Source organism: Nerophis lumbriciformis, linkage group LG10 (genome assembly GCF_033978685.3).
Source record: "Nerophis lumbriciformis linkage group LG10, RoL_Nlum_v2.1, whole genome shotgun sequence".
NCBI classification, from domain to species: Eukaryota; Metazoa; Chordata; class Actinopteri; order Syngnathiformes; family Syngnathidae; genus Nerophis; species Nerophis lumbriciformis.
The window spans coordinates 12,183,866-12,205,891 of NC_084557.2; the positions used below are offsets into that span (position 1 = coordinate 12,183,866).

General features: G+C 39.1%; 1 long non-coding RNA gene across 1 annotated transcript in view; it reads left to right on the forward strand.

Annotated features, from left to right (window-relative positions):
- The first annotated feature begins 475 nt into the window (after positions 1–475).
- LOC133612162 (uncharacterized) overlaps positions 476–22,026 on the forward strand; it is a 30,645-nt gene continuing 9,094 nt past the window's right edge. The window contains exons 1-4 of the long non-coding RNA XR_009816090.2: positions 476–548; positions 644–688; positions 10,517–10,749; positions 13,342–13,469. This is a non-coding gene — a long non-coding RNA (uncharacterized lncRNA). The remainder of the gene's footprint in view (positions 549–643; positions 689–10,516; positions 10,750–13,341; positions 13,470–22,026) is intronic.

Consider the following 22,026-nt stretch of genomic DNA (forward strand, 5'->3'; position numbering starts at 1 on the left):
CTTGTTATTAAAGTGTCACGTTTGTCATTTAATTACCATTGTTACATGTGTATTTGTCGCCACCATGTGGTCAGGGCAGGTAATACATCTTTGAGAAGCGTTTACTTTGAATCAAACTTTACATACCGGAAGTTGCATAAGCCACGCAGAGAAATTTTACTTCATGGTGGTTATTTTTTGAAGAAATACTGCATATATATTTGGTTTAAGGTTGCATCGCCGGTACGTACACAAAGTCGAACTTTGTAACTTTGTTTTTGTCTAAAATATTGCGAGCTAACTTCACGATTTGTGATCGTAAAATGAGATCTTTGTCATGCTCATTAGCGATGATTTCCGATGTCATCTAAGACGGCGTTAGTGGTCACATTTGTTTACCTTCTTCATGCCTTGTAAGGTAACATTACAGCATATATATGTATACATTTGCATAACATACACTATGTATATATTGACTGTATTGTTTATCTTTTTAGTTTCGGCCTTTTTGAATGTCATTAAGCCTGCTGACAACGCTCATCGGTCTCCAGAGTCGTGACGTAAGAAAGGTGAGACATGCACCCCTAACGGCTCAATGACATCATAGAAACATTTGAATTTGAAGAAAAGTATAGTGATGTTTCCCTCATTTTTGTCGTTACAGGCCAACGCATGACTTTCTTTTCATATCACAGGGACGTTTATACAGGTATAGTTAAATATGCAGAATGTTAAGAGACTGGATACTTGTGCTTTCACAACATGTTTACAGTTGTGGTCATATGTGATTGACTGTGTCAATTAACGTATTAAAGATTACTATATTGGTATGTTCATAATATATTTTTTTATTAGTACCGTATTTTTTGGACTATAAGGCGCACTTAAAATCCTTTCATTTTCTCAAAACTCGACAGTGCGCCTTATAACCCGGTGAGCCTAATGTACAGAGTATATCTGGTTGTGCTTACCGACCTCGAAGCTATTTTATTTGGTACGTGGTGAAATGATGAGTGCAGGCATGTGATTTTTCCGTCTAAAGTCGGAATTCCGTCTTTTTTAATCTCGGGGGAAAAAAAATAATTATCTCCCGTTTTTCCGGGTTTTTTTTCCGACCCTAAATCAAGATTCGAGACGTAGTTTATATTACGCCGTAGTTGATTGGTCGATATGTTCCTTGTGACCAATCAGGACATCTGTTATGAATGATGACGTTAATAACGTCATCATTCATAATGGTTATTACCGCCATTTTCCATATGTAAACGATGTCGGTTCTCGAGAGAAAGGACGCTTTACGAGTAAAAGAAATTGATGAACATGTCAAAAATAAGTTTCGATGGAAAGGGAAATCACTGATACTGTTGGGAAGAAGGAAGTTACGACTTTGTTCGGTGATTTTATTCGGAAAATCGATCGTCCCGGAAAGGTTTTGTGCACGTGGTGTCATGATAATATTGACTATGGATCACGAGGTTTCAAGGCTTTGGAAGTACATGCGAAACGCCAAAAACAAATGAAACAACTTGAAGCAAGGTATGTTCTATTAATGATGTTTTCATGTCTTTAAACACTAAAATATTTTCTTCAAATGGTGCTGTCTTTGTTAATTTTAGCATGTTAAATTGGTGAAAAACCAGAAGCTTCGGGGGGCATCGCCCCCCTTATCCCCCCACCAGGGCATTCGTCCCCCAGATCCCCGGAAATGTTTTCAGTCTTTTTCATTGTGGTCAAATCACATGCCTGTGAGTGTGACCAGTAGATGGCAGTCACACATAAGAGATGCGTGTAGACTGCAATATGATGGCAGTCACACATAAGAGATACGTTTAGACTGCAATATGATGGCAGTCACACATAAGAGATTAAAGTTAAAAGTTAAAGTACTAATGATTGTCACACACACACTAGGTGTGGTGAAATTTGTCCTCTGCATTTGACCCATCCCCTTAATCACCCCTTGGGAGGTGAGGGGAGCAGTGGGCAGCAGCGATGCCGCGCCCGGGAATCATCTTTGGTGATTTAACCCCCAATTCCAACCCTTGATGCTGAGTGCCAAGCAGGGTCCCATTTTTTTATAGTCTTTGGTTCGGCCGGGGTTTGAACTCACAACCTACCGATCTCAGGCCGGACACTCTAGCCCAGGGGTCACCAACCTTTTTGAAACCAAGAGCTACTTCTTGGGTACTAATTAATGCGAAGGGCTACCAGTTTCCATCCATCCATTTTCTACCGGTTATTCCCTTTGGGGTCGCGGGGGGCGCTGGAGCCTATCTCAGCTACAATAGGGCGGAAGGCGGGGTACACCCTGGACAAGTCGCCACCTCATCGCAGGGGCTACCAGTTTGATACATACATGAATAAATTGCCAGAAATAGACAATTTGCTCAATTTACCTTTAACTCTATGTTATTATTAATAATTAATTATATTTATCTTTGTGGAAAGACTGATCATCTTAATGATTTCTCACAATAAATATATATAGAAACAGATAAATATCAATATGCAACACTTTATTTTCATATTTTCTCTAAGTGCACATTTTTCAAATTGAACATTTTCAAATGATCACTTCTAAGACAGTCTTGTGAAATTACAATATCCCATTTTAACTAGCTAGCCACTAACATTTTTTAACAAATCATAAATTACTTTGCACCATGTTTGTACAAATAATAACTCATGTAAAATACAAAAGTCAACTCTCAAATTTTTAAATAAATCATGTCACACTTTGAACTGGACACCAAATCTGTTATCTGTTTCTTTGTCAGTTGGTGAAGACCAAGTCTTTAAAATATTTTCTTGGATTTTCAAATTCTATTTGAGTTTTGTCTCTCTTAGAATTAAAAATGTCTAGCAAAGCGAGACCAGCTTGCTAGTAAATAAATAACATTTAAAAAATAGAGGCAGCTCACTGGTAAGTGCTGCTATTTGAGCTATTTTTAGAACAGGCCAGCGGGCTACTCATCTGGTCCTTACGGGTTACCTGGTGCCCGCGGGCACCGCGTTGGTGACCCCTGCTCTAACCACTAGGACACTGAGTAGGTGATATGTGTAGACTGCAATATGACTCAAGTAAACAACACCAAAATTGTATATGTTCCATTGAAAATATAGTACATTACACACAGCGCTCATAAATCTACCAAAATGTTTTAGTACAACTTTGGTAAGCTATGAAGCCGCACCGCTTGATGGATTGTACTGTGCTTCAACATACAAGTATTATTATGGTGTGTGTATAAGGTAAGACATATTATCTGTTTCGCAATATTATGCAAAAGAAACTTTTCTCACCTTCTGGTACCTGCTGATCTGTATTTGGGATCTGTAGGAGTCCTGAAAATTTGCGCGCATCTGCCTTTGTAGTCCGTGTTGACACCGTAGTCGATAAGCTTCTTCTTTTTCTCTATCTTCTTGTTATGGGACATTCATCCTCCGCTGTTGTCATTTGTAATATAAAGTAGTGTAAAGTTCTTACTTATATCTGTCAGTAAACTCGCCATGACAGCGCTAAAACATACCGGTGTAGTGAGTTTACATTATTCACCCGAGGAACTTTAGTTATTAGAGAGTTCCGGTTGGACGGTTTTTTAACGGGACACATTTCCGGCGTTGTTGTTGCACTAGTGAGCCACGGATGAGGAGATATTATTGATTGAAGTAAAGTCTGAATGTCATTAAAACAGTTAGCTCCATCTTTTGACACTTCTTCCACCCCCGTCCTTGCACGCTACACCGCTACAACAAAGATGACGGGGAGAAGACGCTGTCAAAGGTGAGCCACGCGAATAAGACCGCCCACAAAACGGCACGAAGCAGTTTGAATATGATCTGTAAAACATAATCTAAGCAACATTTTGACCAAAGAACCACCATTACATGTTATGTAGACCACAAGGAAGTGTTTTACATTTAGAAAAAAATAATAATAATATGACTCCTTTAATGCGCCCTATAATCCGGTGCGCTTTATATTAGAAAAAAGATAGAAAATAGACCATTCATCGGCAGTGAGTCTTATAATCCGGTGCGCTCTATGGTCCGGAAAATACGGTAAGCCAATACGCGTTTCTTTGCTGATATCAGACCTATATCCTCTGTCAAGATCAGCCTGGGACACGCAATGTATTTGTACAATTATCCACTAGAAAAATCATTTCAGACACGTAAACAATATAATTATCAGTATAAAACGTTTCTATGCTCGATGAATTAATAAAAATATTCCGAGGCAGGTATTTTGGAACGTAGTCATAAATTCCCAGTCATTCTCAAATACAAACCAGCGAGTTCCAACACAAAACACACACACACACACACACATGTGCGCGCTGTTGTAGGTCTTTATTTAATGAGCTCCAAATGCAGCGCTTCCCTACTGTGCTAAATAAGGGGTGAAAGATGGACACATTAGCGTGGAAATGACGAAGGAGGGGAGCAAGATGAGACTCGGAGAGGGAAAAAAAGCAGTCATATTAGAGAAATGGAAGGATAACTAGATGAGAGGCGTGGTGGCTGGAGTGAGAAATCATTATTGTTGGTTTTCAAATAGCTGTGTGTGTCGTTTTCTTTTTTTCTTTATTTATTTTGAACACCTTGGTCAAGAAAAAAACACAATGTGTGAATCACACTTCAACTGAATTATAATAGTGGATTATTGTGTGTTATCTTTTTAATTTGCATAGGTTTTCATTAGGGACACTTTTGGACACCCCTGCCCGATGGCATCCATCTGATACTGATAGTACCCTTGGTATCGATATGATGCCAGCCCCAAGTTTTCATACCAGGTTTTAGGACGTATCTTGCTAGCTCCCCTCCTTTGGAACAAGAAGTGCTGTGTGTAAAGAAGATTTATTTCTGCCTCATTTTATTGCAATTAATGCATCTTCCCAGTAGCCTCCCATTAGTGTCGTCGAAACATTCCAACTGCACTTTGTGTGACTGATATTGCAAGAACCGTGTTTACGCCCCAGACAATAACATCTGACGCTTGGCTTTTTGGTTAACAAGAGCTAAAAGTCTTTTCATCAATTTGCAGCTCATAAACCACAAGAAACATACTGCCGCTGTCCAACCCTGTTTCACTTTTCTATCTGTTATAATCAGCGGGTGCTACATTTTAAAAAGCCCAATTGGATGGAAAAAACATGTTGTGCTTTGGATATGGTTCTTTAGATTCCTTTTATTCATTGTTCTGTTGACCTCGTCTCTGTTTTTCAGATTGCTGTAAGGCCGACAGGGGGGTAGAGCCAGGAGACACACCTGTGGAGAACTTGGCAATTAGGCCTTCTTAAACCTTGTTGCTATGGTTGTTCGTTGCGGTTCTTTTCTCTGCATTGGTAATCTATAGAACCGTGCTCATTGAATTTTGTTTTGTCTCCAGTTCTCCCGGCTCTTTGCTCCTGGCCGTGCACATTTTGGTTTAGTCATTTGGATTAGTTTGTGTGTACCATAGTAGTTGTACTTTGTTTTATATTGCTACTTTTTTCCCCTGGCCTTTTGCCACGCGTTTTGTTGTTGCTTTTGGATTGTCTCTTCGAGCCTTTTGCTTCGCTTTTTGTTCGTTTTCTTCTTGGACTTGACTAGTATTGTGCTATTTTTGTTGTTGTACTGTTGTTTGGAGTAATTACCGCATTTTTCGAACTGCAAGGCGCACTTAAAATCATTTAATTTTCGCAAAAATTGACAGTGCGCCTTATAACCCGGGGGCGCCTAATGTACGAAATAATTTTGGTTGTGCTTACCAACCTGGAAGCTATTTTATTTGGTACAGTACATGGTGTAATGATTAGTGTAACCAGTAGATGGCAGTTACACATATGTAATACGTGTAGACTGCAATATGATGGCAATAAACAACACCAAAACTTTAAATGTTCCATTAAGAATATAGAACAATAAACACGGCGCTCAAAAAGCTATGGATTGTCGGCGCGTTACGGCTACAGTAGTCAGACGTACTCTTCAAAATCCAAGTTTTGAACAAATAAACACTTCCAGACCAGCCAATTCAAAAGTGCCAGCAAATAAACTACCGTGTTTATCGGACTATAAGGCGCACTTAAAATCCTTTCATTTTCGCAAAAATCGACAGTGCGCCTTATAACCCAGTGCGCCTAATGTATGCAATAATTCTGTTTGTGCTTACCGACCTCGAAGCTATTGTATTTGGTACATGATGTAATGATAAGTGTGACCAGTAGATGGCAGTCACACACAAGAAATACGTGTAGACTGCAATATGACGCCAGTAAGCAACACCAAAACTTCAAATGTTCAATTGAGAATATAGAACAATACACACGGCGCTCAAAAAGCTACAAAGCTGCACCGCTTGATGGATTGTCGGCGCGTTAAGGCTACAGTAGTCAGACGTACTCTTCAACTTACGAGTATTACTATGGTGTGTGTATAAGGACTGCAAAATAGCACCTATTAGCAGACATTTTATCGGGTGTTTTGTTTCGCAATATTATGCAAAACCAACTTTTCTTACCTTCTGGTACCTGCTGATGTGTATTTGGGATCTGCATAAGTCCTGAAAATGTGCGCGCTTCCGCCTTTGTAGTACGTGCTGACACCATTTTCGATAAGCTTCTTCTTTATCTCTATCTTCTTGTTATGAGACATTCATCCTCCTCTGTTTCCTTTTTTAATATAAAGTAGTGTAAAGTTGTAACTTATATCTGTCAGTCGACGCTAAAAACTCCCGGTGTAGTGAGTTTACATAATTCACCCAAGGAACTTCAGTTATTAGAGTTCCGGTCGGACGGTTTTTCGTGGGACACATTTCCGGCGTTGTTTTTGCACTAGTGAGCCACGGATGAGAAGATGCTGCTCCGTTGAAGTAAAGTGTGAATGTCATTAAAACAGTCAGCTCCATCTTTTGACACTTCTTCCACTCCCGTCCTTGCACGCTACACCGCTACAACAAAGATGACGGGGAGAAGACGCTGTCGAAGGTGAGCCACGTAAATAAGACCGCCCACAAAACGAAGCGGCTGTCAGAAAGCGGCTTGAAAATGATCTGTAAAACATCCTCTATGCAACATTTTGACCAAAGAACCACCATTACATGTTATGTAGACCACAAGGAAGTGTTTTACATTTAGAAAAAAATCATAATATGACCCCTTAAGTGCGTCTTATAATTCGGTGCGCCTTTTGTATGAAAATAGACGTGAATAGCTCATCGGCAGTGCGGCTTATAATTATAATTTTTTTTTTTTTTTTTTTTACAAATACATGCCGACATATTAATTATAAAGTGGCCCGAATATGAGTTTAATTAAATAATAATATAACCTGTCATTATCAATACAATATATATATATATATATATATAATTATTATTATATTATTATATCTAAATATATTATTTATAAGCCAAATTATCCCGATCCAGATATTGCTTTAATTCAAGTAATTAAGTAATATTTCCAGGGCTTGAATTTACAACCATTTTAGTCACATATGTGCCCAAAATGTAATCTGTGCAACTTCAAAATATTTGGGAACAAACAATTATTGTATTGTGAGCGAAAGTCGTGGCATTAGCCTCTATGTTGTGAAGTAATAACATAGAGGCTAATGTCATGACTTTCATTGTGTTTCAGTGTATCTTGAAGGATCATGCAAGTAATTGTTTCTTGTTGATGCTGTAAACAAAATGTCACTGTGCAAACCCATGTTTGTTGTTGTACTGAACACAGATTGAAAATAAACCGACTGAAATAATAGTAAAATATAATAATAATAACAATGAATAATTTCTAAGTCTTTGTTAGCCGTTTGTGAGGTTTTGTGCTCGTGCGCTACGTTCGCTCACATCCTGTGCATCTCCTGGGGGCCAAGCCCCCTGTCCTTAAAAGCTAGTGACGCCCCTGATTTCAGTTCTCCATCCATTTATCCATGTTCTACCGCTTGTTTCTTTCGGGGTCGTGGGGGGTGCTGGAGCCTATCTCAGCTGCATTCGGGCGGAAGGCGAGGTACACCCTGGACAAGTCGCCATCTCATCACAGGGCCAACACAGATAGATAGACAACATTCACACACCAGGGCCAATTTAGTGTTGCCAATCAACCTGTCCCCAGGAAGCCCACGCAGTCACGGGGAGAACATGCAAAACTCCACACAGAAAGATCCCGAGCCCGGGATTGAACTCAAGACCTTCCTATTGTGAGGCACATGCACTAACCGCTGTTTCATCGTGCTGCCCGACTTTAGTTCTCATTCAATAAAATCAGTTATGATACTCAGCACAAGCATGTTCAATATAAAAGTCGTTTCAACGGAATTTGACCAAATAATATTCAGTAAAATAGTTCAGCCTAAAACAAGCAGCGATGGCAAAAATGTTTCACTTGCAAAGATGGCGCCTGCTAATAACCAGATTATACATCTAAAATGAGACAAGAGTCTTTAATTAATTATAATTATTGAAAACAGACAATTATGCATTGCCAATATTGTTTCGTATTACAACATAAATTAAGAAGTTGTTTATAGTGAAATTAATATTAGGCCTATTGCCGCACAAGATGGTGCAAACAGCTCAATTTGCTGTGGAGGGGCGGGACAAAAAAGGTTTGTATTCACGCTGTGATTGGGCAACCAAAAGATGGAACTGGACATTTACTTTGGAAAGATGGACTTGTGGAGACAATTATTTAAGTGGCTCAATTTCTACCATATATGGTCGTGACCAGTGGGACATCACAAATGAGGCATTTCACTTTTTCCATATTTTGTTATGTTACAGCCTGATTCCAAAATGGAATAAATTCATTTTTGTCCTCAAAATTCTTCAAAATTCTACCCCATCATGACAATGTGGAAAGGGTTTTTTTATTTTGCAATTTTATTTAAAAATCACATGTAAATTGGTATTCACAGCCTTTGCTCAATACTTTGTTGATGCACCTTTGGCAGCAATTACAGCCTCAGGTTTTCTTGAATATGATGCCACAAGCTTGGTACACTTATATTTGAATACAAAGACCTGGGTGAATGAGAACATTCATAGACCTATCTTTTGGCAGTTTCTTTCATTCCTCTTTGCAGCACCTCTCAAGCTCCATCAGGTTGGCTGGGAAGCGTTGGTTTTCTTCCAGGATGTCTCTGTACATCGCTACATTTATATTTCCCTTTATCGTGACTAGACTCCCCGTTCCTGCCGCTGAAAACCATCCCCACTGTATGATGCTGCCACCACCAATGCTTCACTGTAGGGATGGTATTGGCCTGGGGATGAGTGGTGCACTGCAAAAAGTCAGTGTTCAAAAACAAGGGAAAAAAATAGGGGTATTTTACTTGAACTAAGCAAAATGTATCTGCCAATAGAACAAGAAAATTTGGCTTGTCAAGACTTTCCAAAACAAGTAAAATTAGCTAACCTCAATGAACCCAAAAATGTCTTAAAATAAGTATATTCTCACTAATAACAAGTGCACTTTTCTTGGTAGGAAAAACAAATACGAGACCTTTTTTCTCAATATGTTGAAAAATATTCTTAAATTAAGTAAATGCTAGTGCCATTATCTTGACATAATGATATGCTTGTTACTCTCGGGGTCTCCTAGCCGCTCAGGCAAATCATATCGTCTAAAAAGGCATTTTCCCATGGATAACATGACATCATTGCGCCAAGTCCGTGCTCTTTCAGTCAATTAGTGCGCAAGGAATATATATATATATATATATATATATTTTATATATATATATATATATTTTATATATATATATATATATATATATATATATATATATATATATATATATATATATATATATATGTATTTAAAGCCCGGCCCCGGACAATTATTTTTTAATTTTAATTTTGAAAAATTTGTCTTAATGTGCATGAACTATTTCTGTTCAAAATTGTTTGAAATGTTAAATGTTTAAATATTAACTGTCAGTTTACTGTACTGTGCCAACTGTGTTACTATAAGAGTACATATTTTCTATTGTTTCATTGAAAATAAAACAGAAAAGTGCATTTGGCTGTCATCTGTTTTAATTATAATACACAATTCTGTCAAAGTCATGAATTTTTATTTCATGCTTGAAATAAGAAATGATTACTTTAAAAAAGTAGTTTTATACTTGTGAGTGTTGATGACACAGCTTTGCAACAGTTGATATTCTAGTTTCAAGCATGTTTTACTCAATATAGGTCATCAAATCTCAGCAACAAGCTTTAATTTCTTACTGAGATCATTTAGGAACAAAATACTTAAAACAAGTAAAAGACTCTAACATAAAATCTCCTTAGGAAGAAGAATGATCTTATCAGACAGAAAATAAGCAAATATCATCCTTATTTGAGATATTTAATCTTACTTGGATTTCAGTTTTTGCAGTGTGCCTGGTTTCCTCCAAACATGACGCCTGGCATTCACGCCAAATACTTCAATCTTTGTTTCAGATAATTTTGTTTCTAATGATGTGAGAGTTCTTTCAGGTGCCTTTTGGCAAACCTTTTACAAAAAAATGGTTTCCGTCCGGCTACTCTACCTTACAGGCCTGGTTGGTGGATTGCTGCAGAGATGGTTGTCCTTCTGGAAGGTCCTCTTCAAAGAGGACTGCTGTAGCTCTGACAGAGTTACCATCGGGTTCTTGGTCACCACCCTGACTAGACTAAGATGAATGCAGCGATGTACAGAGACATCCTGGATGACAACCAACCCTTCCCATCCAGTCTGATTGAGCTTGGAGGTGCTGCAAAGAGGAATGAGAGAAACTGCCCAAAGAAAGGTATATGAATGTTCTCATTCACCCAGGTCTTTGTATTCTCAGGGCATTCAATTGATCGCAACTGGATTGTTTGGTTTGTGTTAGAAGACGTTTCGCCTGCCCAAAAATAGGTGTGCCAAACTTGTGGCATTGAGGCTGTAATTGTTGCCAAAGGTGTGATTTTTGTATTTTTAGTTTTTAAAAATGTGTTATTTTAAAGGGGAACATTATCACAATTTCAGAAGGGTTAAAACCATTAAAAATCAGTTCCCAGTGGCTTATTTTATTTTTCGAAGTTTTTTTCAAAATGTTACCCATCACGCAATATCCCTAAAAAAAGCTTCAAAGTGCCTGATTTTAACCATCGTTATATACACCCGTCCATTTTCCTGTGACGTCACACAGTGATGCCAATACAAACAAACATGGCGGATAGAACAGCAAGGTATAGCGACATTAGCTCGGATTCAGACTCGGATTTCAGCGGCTTAAGCGATTCAACAGATTACGCATGTATTGAAACGGATGGTTGTAGTGTGGAGGCAGGTAGCGAAAACGAAATTGAAGAAGAAACTGAAGCTATTGAGCCATATCGGTTTGAACCGTATGCAAGCGAAAACGACACGGGAGAAAGCGAGGACGAATTCGGCGATCGCCTTCTAACCAACGATTGGTATGTGTTTGTTTGGCATTAAAGGAAACTAACAACTATGAACTAGGTTTACAGCATATGAAATACATTTGGCAACAACATGCACTTTGAGAGTGCAGACAGCCCATTTCAGGCGCGCTAAGAACATATATTTTTCCACGATTTCAGCACTCAGGTTAACCATACCTAAATAGACACAAAATACTGCATTACACAAGACTACCCGAATGTACTCGAATGATTGAAAAAAATAAATGTTTTTAAGCTAAATTATTGGTAAACACAGTTTATGTATAATAATTTACGTAAAACCGCGAGTAATGAATAACGTTTTCATCAATTAATATATTCTGTAGACATACCCTCATCCGCTCTCTTTTCCTGAAAGCTGATCTGTCCAGTTTTGGAGTTGATGTCAGCATCTGCTTTGAGTGTCGCAGGATATCCACACATTCTTGCCATCTCTGTCGTAGCATAGCTTTCGTCGGTAAAGTGTGCGGAACAAACGACTGACCATTTCGTCGGCTTTCCCACAGCCTCGTATTTTGAACAAATATCGTCCAATTTCTTGCCACTTTTGCATCTTTGGGCCACTGGTGCAACTTCAATCCGTCCCTGTTCGTGTTGTTACACCCTCCGACAACACACCGACGAAAGTGAGAAAATGGCGGATTGCTTCCCGATGTGACTCCGAGAGCGAATAATAGAAAGGCGTTTAATTCGCCAAAATTCACCCATTTAGAGTTCGGAAATCGGTTAAAAATATATATGGTCTTTTTTCTGCAACATCAAGGTATATATTGACGCTTACATAGGTCTGGTGATAATGTTCCCCTTTAAAGAAAAAAAACTTTTCACATTGTCATTATGGGTTATTGTTTGTAGAATCTTTAGGACAAATATACATTGATTCTATCCATCCATCCATTTTCTACTAATTTTGGGAAAAGGCTGTAACATAACAACATATGGAAAAAGTGAAGCCCTGTGAATACTTCCCGAATGCACTGTATGTATATATTTTTTTTCCAACCGATGATGGACTGTGCATAGAAATATGCAACCTTTTCCGCATTAAGCTCATTTACACATTTTTTCTACGTATACCAACATTATACAGTCAGTCACTCATGCACATTTGATGCAATTTTTTTTGTGCATAGCAAGCTTTATAAATAAGGCCTCTGTTGTATAGTTTTATTTACAAAATGCTTAACTCTGACAAAGTAGAATATACATTAAAAATAGAATAAATCAATTGTCCACTGCAGAAGACGCTGGTTCTCAGGAATATACAAAATAATTCACTGTTCAATCTTAACTGACATGGTATTATTACATTGCATCTTGATTATGAGGCTCTTTGACCCATCATGCACGCTGCTGGCCAGGTTTGAAGAGGTAATCTAAAGAGCTCTCTGTGAAATCAGAAGAGGAATAATGATGACTTTTTCTGTGTCATCTTCTTCTCTCACTTGACACGTGCCTTCTTTTTTGTTTTCAGTGTTTCTGCTCATTGCACAAACAGCCTGGTCGACCATGTTGTCTGTGCTGACCGTGACTTCGCTTCCAATTACCTTGCAGCTACGGCAGCAGCACCCTAAATAGGTTGTAGCACCAAACGGGCATGTCTGAAACGGATCTCGCAGTGGGTGGGGAGGGACGTTTGGGAAAAAAAAAAAGATTAGGAGGAAAGAGGGAGACGAGGGAAAAAGGAGTGCTTTGAAGGAGATTGAACATCAAGGGGATGAAAAATACTTTTATTGTATGTTTAAATAAAGGAGAGAAGATGTGAGTAGCAGACACACGCACACATCAATGGAGGAGAAAGATAGATACAGATGCCTGTTGGAGAGGGACAAACACAGGGGACGGACAGGAAACGTGATTCAGACAGTCGGCGGAGGGAGGAGAAGATCAATTCACAGAAAAATCTGATTTGTTGCACGTTGCTATTGCAGGAAGTCACCGTGTGTCATCACAAAGAGTGGGAGATGAGGGAGAAGAAAGAAGAGGTGGAAGCAAAATAAAGGCCAGCAGTGGGTGAGAATGGAAAAGAAGCTGTCATTTTCTACCCACCGAGTGCAAGGTACAATGGTCCTTATCTATGAAGATCCAAATAACAAACACTTAAATGTGCGCAAAGTCAAAAACGTAAAGTACTGTTGCGTGTGATCTACAAACCCCGTTTCCATATGAGTTGGGAAATTGTGTTAGATGTAAATATAAACGGAATACAATAATTTGCAAATCCTTTTCAACCCAGAAGTAAATATAAACAGAATACAATAATTTGCAAATCCTTTTCAACCCATATTCAATTGAATGCACTACAAAGACAAGATATTTGATGTTCAAACTCATAAACTTTTTTTTTTTTTTGGCAAATAATTAACTTAGAATTTCATGGCTGCAACACGTGCCAAAGTAGTTGGGAAAGGGCATGTTCACCACTGTGTTACATGGCCTTTCCTTTTAACAACACTCAGTAAACGTTTGGAACCTGGGGAGACACATTTTTTAAGCTTCTCAGGTGGAATTCTTTCCCATTCTTGCTTGATGTACAGCTTAAGTTGTTCAACAGTCCGGGGGTCTCCGTTGTGGTATTTTAGGCTTCATAATGCGCCACACATTTTCAATGGGAGACAGGTCTGGACTACAGGCAGGCCAGTCTAGTACCCGCACTCTTTTACTATGAAGCCACGTTGATGTAACACGTGGCTTGGCATTGTCTTGCTGAAATAAGCAGGAGCGTCCATGGTAACGTTGCTTGGATGGCAACATATGTTGCTCCAAAACCTGTATGTACCTTTCAGCATTAATGGCGCCTTCACAGATGTGTAAGTTACCCATGTCTTGGGCACTAATACACCCCCATACCATCACAGATGCTGGCTTTTCAACGTTGCGCCTTTAACAATCTGGGTGGTTCTCTTCCTCTTTGATCCGGAGGACAGGACGTCCACAGTTTCCAAAAACAATTTGAAATGTGAACTCGTCAGACCACAGAACACTTTTCCACTTTGTATCAGTCCATCTTAGATGAGCTCAGGCCCAGCGAAGCCGAGGGCGTTTCTGGGTGTTGTTGATAAATGGTTTTCGCCTTGCATAGGAGAGTTTTAACTTGCACTTACAGATGTAGCGACCAACTTTAGTTACTGACAGTGGGTTTCTGAAGTGTTCCTGAGCCCATGTGGTGATATCCTTTACACACTGATGTCGCTTGTTGATGCAGTACAGCCTGAGGGATCGAAGGTCACAGGCTTAGCTGCTTACGTGCAGTGATTTCTCCAGATTCTCTGAACCCTTTGATGATATTACGGACCGTAGATGGTGAAATCCCTAAATTCCTTGCAATAGCTGGTTGAGAAAGGTTTTTCTTAAACTGTTCAACATTTTGCTCACACATTTGTTGACAAAGTGGTGACCCTCGCCCCATCCTTCTTTGTGAATGACTGAGCATTTCCTGGAATCTACTTTTATACCCAATCATGGCACTTCACCTGTTCCCAATTAGCCTGTTCACCTGTGGGATGTTCCAAATAAGTGTTTGATGAGCATTCCTCAACTTTATCAGTATTTATTGCCACCTTTACCAACTTCTTTGTCACATGTTGCTGGCATCAAATTCTAAAGTTAATGATTATTTGCAACAAAAAAAAAGTTTATCAGTTTGAACATCAAATATGTTGTCTTTGTAGCATATTCAACTGAATATGGGTTGAAAATGATTTGCAAATCATTGTATTCCGTGTATATTTACATGTAACACAATTTCCCAACTCATATGGAAACGGGGTTTTTACTAAGACTGTGTGTCCGATTGATAGCAAGTGCAAAAGTGGTGCACACCGCCTTATTTAAATGAGGATTTTGCATGTACTATACCGCCTGTCACCATGGAGACACTTATTTCCCTCCATGTTCATGACATCGTGTGTTACAACGGTCCAACATGTGCAACAGGCAGCAGACACATATAATAGTAAAGATATTATCAATGAGTGTGGCACAATGTCCTATGATTCTGCTTGGTTTTGTGATTTTAGGATATAAGCTCATGCTATACATGGTATCTATTTAGTCATCAATTGTCTTTTGCTTGAGGGTTCAAAAGGTCAATGTTAAGGTCGCCACAAGAAAAATACTTTTTGATTGATTTCAGTGAAGTTTTCCTCCAATTCGTAAATGTTTCCATACTTGACTTAGGTGCTCTATAAACACAACTGATTAATACATTCTTTGTTTGTTGTTGACCAAGAAAGCTAAACACAGCCAACATTTTATTCAGTCCATGCAGAAGTATTTTATAAAGTTTAACTTCTATTATTGGTACAGTATACAGTGGAACTTCCATTTACAAACCCCAAAACCAGTGAAGTTGTCACGTTGTGTAAATGGTAAATAAAAACAGAATCCAATCATTTGTTAATCCTTTTCAACCTATATTCAATTGAATAGACTGCAAAGACAAGATACTTCGAACTGGAAAACGTTGTTATTTTTTGCAATTATTAGCTCATTTGGAATTTGATGCCTGCAACATGTTTCAAAAAAGCTAGCACAATTGGCAAAAAAGACTGAGAAAGTTGAGGAATGCTCATCAAACACTTATTTGGAACATCCCACAGGTGAGCAGGCTAATTGGGAACAGGTGTGTGCCATGATTGGGTATAAAAAGCAGCTTCCATGAAATGCTCAGTCATTCACAAACAAGGATGGGCCGAGGGTCACCACTTTGTGAACAAATGCACAACATTTTCTCAATGAGCTATTGCAAGGAATTTAGGGATTTCACCATCTACGGTCTGTAATATCATCAAAGGTTCAGAGAATCTGGAGAAATCACTGCACGTAAGCGGCAAGGCCAAAAATCAACATTGAATGCCCGTGACCTTCGATCCCTCAGGCGGTACTGCATCAAAAAGCGACATCAGTGTGTAAAGGATATCACCACTTGGGCTCAGGAACACTTCAGAAAGCCACTGTCAATAACCACAGTTTGTCGCTACATCTGTAAGTGCAAGTTAAAACTCTACTATGCAAAGCAAAAGCCATTTATCAACAACACCCAGAAACGCCGCCGGCTTCTTTGGGCTCGAGCTCATCTAAGATGGACTGATGCAAAGTGGAAAAGTGTTCTGTGGTCTGACGTGTCCACATTTCAAATTGTTTTTGGAAACTGTGGACGTCGTGTCCTCCGTAACAATGAGGAATAGAACCATCCGGATTGTTACAGGCGCAAACTTCAAAAGTCAGCATGTGTGATGGTATGGGGGTGTATTAGTGCCCAAGACATGGGTAACTTACACATCTGTGAAGGCACCATTAATGCTGAAAGGTACATACAGGTTTTGGAGCAACATATGCTGCCATCCAAGCAAGACAATGCCAAACCACGTGTTACAACAGCATGGCTTTGTAGTAAAAGAGTGCAGGTACTAGACTGGCCTGCCTGTACTCCAGACCTTTCTCCCATTGAATATGTGTGGCGCATTATGAAGCCTAAAATACCACAATGGAGACTGTTGAACAACTTAAGCTGTACATCAAGCAAGAATGGGTAAGAATTCCACCTGAATAGCTCCAAAAATGTGTCTCCTCAGTTCCCAATCATTTACTGAGTGTTGTTAAAAGGAAAGGCCATGTAACACAGTGGTAAAAATGCCCCTGTGCCAACGTGTTGCTGCCATTAAATTCTAAGTTAATGATTATTTGCAAAAAAAAATTAAGTTTCTCAGTTCAAACATTAAATATCTTGTCTTTGCAGTCTTTTCAATGGAATATAAGTTGAAAAGGATTCGCAAATCTTTATATTCTGTTTTTATTTACAATTTACACAATGTGCCAACTTCACTGGTTTTGAGTTTTGTAATATCAAAAATGGTCCAAATCACAACATGGGCCACATAAAATGAGGGCCAACTTAAATTGACATGGCATACCACGTTAGATGACCTGATGGGCCACTTTAGAATTGTGAGGCGTGCAATGTTAGAATTATGGGACGGGCAACATTGAAATGACCCGCCGCATTAAAATGACGTGGCGGGCCATGATTAAATTATGTGGCAGGCCAGAGTTTGACACCTGTGCCTTACACGTTAATTTAATCTGTTTTTAAAGCCGCATGCTTCCCTGTTTTAAGGGAACATTGATAATCATGTATGTGACTTTTTGGGAGGATTATCTCTTGTCTCCTTGTCATTTCACACATCAGAGTCTCCCAGGCCTCTCAGACACCGTGCATCATGGTTTGTGTTAAAGAATAAATGTCAACAAGGATTACAATGGCGTAGCTTGCGACATGTGACATATACTGGCCATCACAGTTGAACTTTTTTGAATGTCACACATGTCTGACTGCAAGTTGCGAAATGTGAAACCAAATATAAAAACTATATTACACCACACTAATTTGGCCGGTCAAGTAGTTTGGTTTGGCGAGGGCCAAGGGTGGCTAAAAATTTTTGTTAAAATAAAGCCAATAATGCCATTTTTTTGTGGTCCCCTTTATTTAGAAAAGTACCGAAAAGTATCAAAATAACTTTGGTACCGGTACCAAAATATTGGTATCGGGACAACACTATTCCGTAGTTACAAAACGAGGAGGTTTCAACACGGTGCGGCTTTAGCCACCGGTAGGCCCAAGTCTCTCTGCCTTGACAGCTAAAGTGACCTCTCATCTCAAGTCACGGGCAGAACACGAAGCAGCGGGAGAAAACGCGCCCCGGTCAGCTATATTTATCTCCACCTCTTTCTCCTCTTCCATCAGCCAAAGAGAGTTATAGACTCAACAAAATAAAAGCTGGTAAATTCCTGCTTCTCTGAACTGACATCTGAGCAGTTTAAGGTGTACGCGTCTGTCCATCTCTCCATATTTCCAGCATAAACGCCTTGTGTTCCTCTCTGACACGCGTGGGCGAGTGTGTTTTGTTTGCGTGTGTATGTGAAAGTGACTGCTGCCCGCCGTGTATGCATGTGTGTGTGTGCGTGTGTGTGTGGGTGTGTGTGTGTGTGTGTGTGTGTGTGTGTGTGTGTGTGTGTTGCCACTTGTACACTCTGCATCACCATTCGTCTCAATTTAGCCGTGTTCAATGCGCGACTCCCCCCTGCGCTCATGTTGTGCGTCTGCAGCCATCTGAGCCTGTAGATGTATAAATCATTGGTAGGAGATTACTGCTGTTTTATTATTCATGATGCAGGCCTTTTATTGCCGGTGATATTTATCTCTTCACTATCTGCCCTGACCCGCAAGAGAAAGAGGGATGAAGGGAAACGATGGGGGGAAAGGAGGGTGGGGACAAGTTAGTGTGCGTTCGGAAAAGGTGTTAGGCTTTCGCTGATGCGCACATAAATACATTTGTTAAGTGGGCGGGTGTGCTCGGGTATTAGCGTGTGTATTTGTTGCCTTCTATTTTCCTTCCACGTAGAGTAGGAGCAGCAAAATCAGTTGGATGCGGACGCCAATGCTGCAGAAACATAATCGCAATTGGCAGTTAGTTATAGTAAGAGGCAAAGAGAGGAGCTTAAATCTTCAATTAGTGCTCTTAGTGAGCATAGTACAAAACCAGTGAAGTTGGCACGTTGTGTAAATGGTAAATAAAAACAGAGTACAATGATTTGCAAATCCTTTTCAACTTATATTCAATTGAATAGACTGCAAAGACAACATACTTAACGATTGAACTAGAAAACTCTGTTATTTTTTGCAAATATTAGCTCATTTGGAATTTTATGCCTGCAACATGTTTAAAAAAAATCTGGCACAAGTAGCAAAAAAACTGAGAACACTTATTTGGAACATTCCACAGGTGAACAGGCTAATTGGAAACAGGTGGGTGCCATGAATGGGTATAAAAGCAGCTTCCGTGAAATGCTCAGTCATTCACAAACAAGGATGGGGCGAGGGTCACCACTTTGTGAACAAATACGTGAGCAAATGGTCGAACGGTTTAAGAACAACATTTCTCAACAAGCTATTGCAAGGAATTTAGGGATTTCACCATCTACGGTCCGTAATATCATCAAAAGGTTCAGAGAATATGGAGAAATCACTGCACGTAAGCGACAATGCCCGTGACCTTCGATCCCTCAGGCGGTACTGCATAAAAAAGCGATATCGGTGTGTAAAGGATATCACCACATGGGCTCAGGAACACTTCAGACAGCCTCTGTCAGTAACTATAGTTTGTCGCTACATCTGTAAGTGCAAGTTAAAACTCTACTATGCAAAGCGAAAGCCATTTATCAACAACACCCAGAAACGCCGCAGGCTTCGCTGGGCCCGAGCTCATCTAAGATGGACTGATGCAAATTGGAAAAGTGTTCAGTGGTCTGACAAGTCTACATTTCAAATAGTTTTTGGAAACTGTGGAAGTCGTGTCCTCCGGCCCAAAAAGGAAAATAACCATCCGGACTGTTACAGGCGCAACGTTCAAAAGCCAGCATCTGCGATGGTATGGGAGTGTATTTGTGCCCAAGGCATGGGTTACTTACACATCTGTGAAGGCACCATTAATGCTGAAAGGTACATACAGGTTTTGGAGCAACATATGTTGCCATCCAAGCAATGTCTTTTTCATGGACGCCCCTGCTTATTTCAGCAAGACAATGCCAGGCCACATTCTGCACGTGTTACAAAAGCGTGGCATCGTAGTAAAAGAGTGGGTGTGATTTGCAAATCATTGTATTCTGTTTTTATTTATGATTTACCCAACGATTTACACAACTTCACTGGTTTGGGTTTTTTTTGTATGTTTTGAGTGGTTCAAAAAGTATGACTTGCGTTGACATCAGGGGCTTAGCACGAAATTCTGGGCCCCCTTACACAAGACTCCTGAAGGGCCCCCAACCCACCTTAGGTTCAACGCCGCTGCCGCCCCATACACAGACTATGTTTAAAAGCACTAAAATAGTAATTATCATAGGAATTTGGTTGAAACCTGTTATTTAAAACACATGTAAAAGAAAAACTTTTAATTAGGTGTTTTACTTTATAAGAACATATCTAGATAACCACCCAAAATATATATGTATATATAGTAGATTTTTAAAACACTAAAATGTAAAAAGAAAAAATATATAGTAAGTTGCAATAATTTCACCTCAAAATTGAGTGTATATTACCGTAAATGGAAAAACAGTACTGCTGTTTTTATGGTAAAAATTAAAAAAAGGCAGCTCAGTTGCCAGAATTTTACTGTAAAATTTACATTAGTTTTTTTTACTGTAAATAAAAAATACTGCAATTTTACATAAACATTTTGGCATCTGAGCTGCAAGTTAGTTTTTTGTTTTTTACCGCAAATCAACAACTGTAGATTTTTCGGTGTATTACTGTAAATGCCAAAACGGCACCAAAGTTTATTACAATAAAAAAAGTACAGATTTTTTCATTTAGAGAAAAATGTTGTAAAAACCACAGTAAATGTTACCATGAAATCTATTGCTACTTTTACATTGCACAATTTGATGGTTAACTTGCTTTGAAATAATTAATATTTGTATTTATTTCTATTTTTAAAAATGGTTTGAATGTTTGATAATATATTTTTGCATAATTAGACAATATTTAAATTAACATAATTTGCGATTACGTATGTATTTTTTTCTCCCAAAATAGAAAGAAAGAATACATTTAGTAAGAAAAGTTACAGTACTTTATTGATACGGTAACACTTACGTATGGGGAACACATGTTCACCATTAATTAGTTTCTTATTAACATGCAAATTAGTAATATATTGGCTCTTAATTAGTCATTATTAATTACTTATCAGTGCCTTATTCTGCATGGCCTTATTATACAACCAGTAAGCCATTAACTAAGAGTCTTCCCTCAATAACCTCAGAATTATTGCTTATTAGTAACCCTTTTGATTGATTGATTGATTGATTGAAACTTTTATTAGTAGATTGCAAAGTAGAGTACATATTCCATACAATTGACCACTAAATGGTAACACCCGAATAAGTTTTTCAACTTGTTTTAGTCGGGGTCCACGTTAATCAATTCATGGTAAAAACCCTAACCCTTATATGTTCCCCTAGTGTCCAAATAACTCTAAATTAAGTTGTTGTTACTTTAATAAGCAACTAATTAATGGTGAATATGTTCCCCATACTAAAGTGTTACTGATACATATTATTTCCAGGCTTTCGAGGGCCAAATAAAATGAAGTTGCGGGCCACATCTGGCCCCCGGGCCTTGAGTCTGACACATGGTGTAGACTGTATGTGTTTTGAATGGGATTGTTAAGCAGAAAAAAGCCTTAAACCAAATATTTGCCTCTTTTTTTCGTGTGTGTGTGTGTGTGTGTGTGTGTGTGTGTGTGTGTGTGTGTGTGTGTGTGTGTGTGTGTGTGTGTGTGTGTGTGTGTGTGTGTGTGTGTGTGTGTGTTTCTACCCTTCTTGAGACATCAACAAGGAAAAGTGCCTTCCATATGAGGAGCGGTGAACAAGTTCGGACATAAATCATGGCGTGGCGCATTGGAAGAGTGGCCGTGCGCGACCCGAGGGTCCCTGGTTCAATCCCCACCTAGTACCAACCTCGTCATGTCCGTTGTGTCCTGAGCAAGACAATTCACCCTTGCTCCTGATGGGTGCTGGTTAGTCAGTGTGTGAATGTGTGTGTGAATGGGTAA